The sequence below is a fragment of the Hibiscus syriacus genome, unplaced genomic scaffold (assembly GCF_006381635.1).
Source record: "Hibiscus syriacus cultivar Baekdansim isolate YM2019G1 unplaced genomic scaffold, ASM638163v2 tig00109949_pilon, whole genome shotgun sequence".
Lineage (NCBI taxonomy): Eukaryota > Viridiplantae > Streptophyta > Magnoliopsida > Malvales > Malvaceae > Hibiscus > Hibiscus syriacus.
The window spans coordinates 118,782-125,754 of record NW_024062537.1 but is presented as its reverse complement, the minus strand read 5'-3'; positions in this window follow the sequence as shown (position 1 = coordinate 125,754).

The following is a 6,973-nucleotide window of genomic DNA, read 5'->3' as shown; positions in this document are numbered from 1 at the left end:
CTGTCAGAATTGTTCGAAAGGACTGAAGTAAATGATAAGATTGAATTAAATAATAAGACCGGATGGAAGGAAATGATTGAAATATTCCAGAATTGTAAAATGACCAAAATACCCCTGGAATGGAAATAACTCAAGAATGTTACCAAGCTCAGGAATGAATGGATATACTCAAGCTTTTAAATGAATAGAAAAATGTTGAGCACCAAAATGACCAAAATGCCCTTATGACCTAGAATAAGTAAATGTCTTGGATTAATTAAGAAATCCAAATAAACATGGATGTTGTGCTACCAGTAAAAGATGTGGAACGCAACTTAAGTGATCAACCAACGTTAGTGCTATATCATTACCTGAATGATATAAGTATCACTTGAATATGTGTTCATCTTCTCAAATTTGGATCGATGATAATTCTGGAAGTACTTGGCTCAACTCAACTCTAGAGCGCATACAGTACTAATAAGTGGGTATTCGTGAGTCAAGTCAACCACGAATACCAGAATGACTTTATTATATGAATAAATTGAAATGAAATGAAGTACAACGTGTATTTGAAATTCAGAAATGTCTGAATTATTCTGGAAAACTTTAAAGTAATCGGGATAGACTTGCTTACTAAACGAACTAAGTAACATTAATGACTAAGGATTAAATAGGTGATTTGATGAGTTTGGAAACACTGTTGAACTTACATGATGAATTGTCCTTATGGGTTATGAGCCATGGATCAAGTACGTCAGTATTTCCTGATATTGTTGAAACGTGGAAATGAAATAAAGACCGTTGGAAGATTTACTCAGTGATGATTATGAGGATGATCTATGGATCTGCATTATGGTATTAAAGAGTGAATACACTGGAAGGATAATGAATTGACTTGTTGACATGCATCAGTTTGGGAGTTGTGTGACTCGAGTTGTTTGATAATATGATCGATAGTCGTAGATTGTAAATGACTTGAATCTTCGATTCTATATTTCATCTATATCACTTCGGTCATGTTTGAAAAAAGCAAGTAACGCAGAAGGAAAAGATTCTGAATACCTCATTTGGTTCAATTGGGCTGAAATCCTATGAATTCAAAGTATATTCCTGAATACCCCTGATTGTTTGGGTAATGGAATCACTCACAGTAAATCTGAATTTAGAATTATTATGTATAAAGGTTCCTGAACGTTTTCCTAATGCACACGAAAATATAGTGGGATTCTAATGTATCAACCTTAAATGTCTGGCTAGATCGGTTAGTAATCGATTCTCCTCAATAGGACCTTGTTCCTGGAATTCGATCAAATTTCATAAGTTTCATGTTATCCAAAATGATAACTACAATGGCCTCTGAAAATACTTGGATTCTCTAGTGTGTTCCCTATTTATTACTGAACTATTTTATTTGTTTTAAAATGTGGTACACTGAATTCTATGGCTCCTGTTTTATTGATGCACCAATTTATTGTGATGTTTTATGGATTAAGACGACTATCTGATTTTTGGTTTGAACTGGTATTTAATTACTATGTATATGGATTTATGGAATTTATGTCATGGTGCAATTGTATTTTTGATACGGATTTATAAAGTACAACTCTGATCAAGATGGAAAACTTTGACGGACCTAATATGAATCTTGGGTAGGCTCACGGGCCCCAAGATGTTCCATTAGGTTGGCTCCCTTTTGCTGTGTGCTTAGGGTCAGCCCTATGGACTTACGGACTTAAGGATACAGGCCCCAAAGCCTATCCTTGGGTTGGCTTCCTTTTCGATGTGTGCTTAAGGTAAGCCCTATGGACGCAGTTCTAGGAACTACGGATGGTGTACAAGAGAATGGTTTAAACTACAAGTTTCAAAAGTTAAATTTCATTATGATTTTATGAGATTTACTGAACTATCATTTGATAAGTGTACCTATTATGATTTTATTATACTGTTGGAACACACTAGACATCCTATTCGATCTCCTGAAAATGTCATACTTTGAAAGGTTTCTTATGAACTGAGATTCATGGCTTCTACTCGATGAACTTCTAAGGGAACCCCAAATTATTCAGCAAACTGGTATACGTATGATTCAATAAGGAAATTATATGGCTTTCCATTTATCTACATGTCATGTAGCATCATCTGGTAGTTCTGTATTACTAAGCTTTCCGAAGCTCACTCTATTACTCAATATTGCAGGTTAAAAGAATTGTACCAGTGCAGCTATCGACATCAGTAAGGGAGTTCTTCCGGCGTTGTTTTCAGAATATAATACATGTGATTAGGGGGCATGTAATTGTATTTTATTTTATATACGAGACTGAAAATCTGTTTTATTTCTGAATACTAATAAATGATTTTATACGTTACATGTTTTAAGAAAAGTTTTAAATTTTCCGCTATTTTTACAGTGGGTCGCTCCGGTGGCCCTAATGTGACACTCCAGATCGTATCGGGTTACCCGCATCGGTCTGAGGGGATTACATTTAGTGGTATCAGAGCTATGGTTTGAGTCAAAAATTTTCAAGATAGATTGGCCGGTCGAATGTCAAAATATGTCTGATCAGTACATGCCCCTAGACTACAATTGTACCTCTCTGAGCCGGAACTCCAAGGTTAAGTTCCTATCTGTAACGAGCAAACTTAAGTTTTCATCCGTTAGGACTCTACATTTGCATAAGGGAATACTAGTAACGTCTATTTGAATTCTGTAAAGTACCTCACGAGACATGTGATAGTTACTCATCTGAGAAATTATGACCTGACTTCAGAAATGAAATTGGATATGATACTGCTCTATGAGCCTATTCTCGAAACCAAGGCTGAATTGATTTCACAAGGATAAAGTCGTTTGGATTATTTATTTGGACTGAGGAAAAGTTTTGATAAGAATGTATGCTCAATTGGTTAAGGATTAGGGGAGGATATGTACTTCTGTAAAAGCTACTTGAAGATATGAAAGAAATGATATAAGTTTCATTTTTTCAATTATGTGACATGAATGAATTTCGAGGACGAAATTCTTTTAAGGAGGGGAGAATTATAACACCCCAATTTAGGGGTTAAATTTTAGAATTATAAATTAATGATTTTAATTGGTATTTTGGAAGAAAATTGAGGATTAAATTGAAAGTTTTTAAAACTTGTAGCTTATTTTAGAGTTGAAGGAAATTCAGGGACCAAGCCCTGAATTTACCCTTGAATTATCGGCAAACTCATGTTAAATACGTGAGTTTTCTGTTTCAAAACAGAAAAACAATTCTAAAATTTCCTTCCTCCATCTCCCAACTTCCAAACCCGATCCCGACGCCGTCCGACCTCTGATCGTCGATTTAAAACCACCATCATGTTCGTCATCGAGCGATGAATAAACCCCTTAAATTAATTGAAGTGACGCCGGGAATTTCAAGTCAAAGTCTCGACGTTTTTCTAGCACCATCGCCGAGGAAATCTTAAATTCATCGCTGATCGTTGCTCCCATTTTCGACACCTCCCGCACCATCGTGTTCCTTGTGCCGTTTCGAGTCTGTCGGTGTCATCCTTGGTCTCTGTAGACGGCGGCGCATGAGGAGGTGAGACGGTCAAAGTTTTCGATTTGTTGAAATCGAGCTCTCTGCCGTTCAAAAATGTGAACCAAGCTTTGTAAGTGTCTTAAAATGCCATAAAATAATTTTTAGAAATTTTTGTGTGATTTTTAGGATTCCGGAAGCCACTGTACGCGCCCCCACGCGCCACCCCTAAGAGTGGGCTTTGTCTGGCAGCTTGGTGAACCAGTTGAGCCGACCGAGCCGACCGACTGAGCCGACCGAGCTGACCGAGCCGACCGAGCTGATCGACCGAGCCGATCGAGCCGCTTGGACTGGACCGCCTGGACCGGACCGAACAGCCTGGACCGGAACGAACCGACTGGACCGAACCGTTGACGGTTGACTATGTTGACCAGAACTTTGACTGCTTTGACCGGGCATTAAACGACCTTTGACTTTGACCGGGCATTAAACGACCTTTGACTTTGACCGAGTATTCCTATCCTGAGATTTTTCGACGTTCGAAATCCGATTCCGCTGTCCATTTTTCGAAATTCGAACCTGAAGACTTCGAAATTTCCGGTCAAACCCTTTGACTTTGATTTTGACCGAAAATTCCAAATTTTTGAAAAGTCATATTTTATGCTTTCGACGTCCTGAATCCGAATCCGAATTCCATTTCTCCAAATTCGAACCCGGTAAGATGTTTTCACTGATTTATCACCCGATTCGATCCGTTTATCGTAATTAAGCTCCGTTTTTTATATAAATTATGTTGATATGTATCTGAGGAATTATTGGAAGTTTAATTGAAGATCAAAGGCGTTCGAATGTAATTTTTATGGTCGATCAATATTGCACGGAAATTGAGGTAATACTTTACTACCTCTTTATGCTTTATGGAACATGTGAATATTGGTAAATGCATGATTAAGATAATGTTGGTCTCATTTGTGTAGTCAATTAGTTTCTACACTCGATCTGAATACGGTAAAAGGGTTCAATAATTGATTATGGTTTAGATGATTTTTATAAGAAATTGAGGGATTGTTAGAATTAAATTACAAGTTTTGTGCTTAGTGATAAAGAAATCAACATGGATTTGTAACTTATAGTTTATTTCATCAAAGGTTAAATGTTAAAGGTACTTGGCTGGGAAATTATGATAATACTTAGATAGGGTAAAATTACAAAAATACCCTTAAGTTGTAAGATGTTAAGAATTGTCCCTGGAAATTGATTAATAACTCTGGAAGGATATATTGATATGATAAAACTACAGATGTGCTTAAGAAATGCTAGATTTTGCTTACGAAATACGGATAACCGGTTTTTAACCCCTAGAGGGTTTGTGCAAGATATTAGAATTCTATTAAGGAATTATTTCAAGATAAGAGAATGTTCGGGAAAGCAATTGATCATAGGATCTATAAATTATAATTATTTTCGTTAAGAGCTAATATTGAAATTATCTGGTTAAGAAATTACGAAAATACCCTTGAGAGATAAAATAGTCTGAATTGACCCTGAATGAGAGAGTACTTTGAGGATTTGTACTTAACTCGATTAAGTACGAATTTAATTGTTAAGATCCTGTCTTTGTAAAGAAAAATTTATAATATTCCGTTTGTAAAATCTGAGAAGACACTTGACCCGAAAATATTCGAATAAGGAGTAAATACTTGAAGAGTAATTTATCGGAGGTATTCTGCTGTCAGAATTGTTCGAAAGGACTGAAGTAAATGATAAGATTGAATTAAATAATAAGACCGGATGGAAGGAAATGATTGAAATATTCTAGAATTATAAAATGACCAAAATACCCCTGGAATAGAAATGACTCAAGAATGTCACCAAGCTCAGGAATGAATGGATATACTTAAGCTTTGAAATGAGTAGAAAAATGTTGAGCACCAAAATGACCAAAATGCCCTTATGACCTAGAATAAGTAAATTTCTTGGATTAATTAAGGAATCCAAATAAACATGGATGTTGTGCTACCAGTAAAAGTTGTGGAACGCAACTTAAGTGATCAACCAACGTTAGTGCTATATCATTACCTAAATGATATAAGTATCACTTTAATGTTTGTTCATCTTCTCAAATTTGGATCAATGATAATTCTGGAAGTACTTGGCTCAACTCAACTCTAGAGTGCATACAGTACTAATAAGTGGGTATTTATGAGTCAAGTCAACCACGAATACCAGAATGACTTTATTATATGAATAAATTGAAATGAAATAAAGTACAACGTGTATTTGAAATTCAGAAACGTCTGAATTATTCTGGAAAACTTTAAAGTAATCGGGATAGACTTGCTTACTAAACGAACTAAGTAACATCAATGACTAAGGATTAAATAGGTGATTTGATGAGTTTGGAAACACTGTTGAACTTACATGATGAATTGTCCTTATGGGTTATGAGCCATGGATCAAGTACGTTAGTATTTCCTGATATTGTTGAAACGTGGAAATGAAATAAAAACCGTTGGAAGATTTATTCAGTGATGATTATGGGGATGATCTATGGATCTGCATTATGGTATTAAAGAGTGGATACACTGGAAGGATAATGAATTGACTTGTTGACATGCATCAGTTTGGGATTTGTGTAACTCGAGTTGTTTGATAATATGATCGATAGTCGTAGATTGTAAATGACTTGAATCTTCGATTCTATATTTCATCTATAATCACTTCGGTCATGTTTGAAAAAAGCAAGTAACGCAGAAGGAAATGATTCTGAATACCTCATTTGGTTCAATTGGGTTGAAATCATATGAATTCAAAGTATATTCCTGAATACCCCTGATTGTTTGGGTAATGGAATCACTCATAGTAAATCTGAATTTAGAATTATTATGTATAAAAGTTCCTGAACGTTTTCCTAATGCACACGAAAATATAGTGGGATTCTAATGTATCAACCTTAAATGTCTGGCTAGATCAGTTAGTAATTGATTCTCCTCAATAGGACCTTGTTCCTGGAATTCGATCAAATTTCATAAGTTTCATGTTATCCAAAATGATAACTACAATGGCCTCTGAAAATACTTGGATTCTCTAGTGTGTTCCCTATTTATTACTGAACTGTTTTATTTATTTTAAAATGTGGTACACTGAATCCTATGGCTCCTGTTTTATTGATGCACTAATTTATTGTGATGTTTTATGGATTAAGACGACTATCTGATTTTTGGTTTGAACTGGTATTTAATTACCATGTATACGGATTTATGGAATTAATGTCACGGTGCAATTGTATTTTTGATACGGATTTATAAAGTACAGCTCTGATCAAGCTGGAAAACTTTGACGGACCTAATGTGAATCTTGCGTAGGCTCACGGGCCCCAAGATGTTCCATTAGGTTAGCTCCCTTTTACTGTGTACTTAGGGTCAGCCCTATGGACTTACGGACTTAAGGATACAGGCCCTAAAGCCTATCCTTAGGTTGGCTTC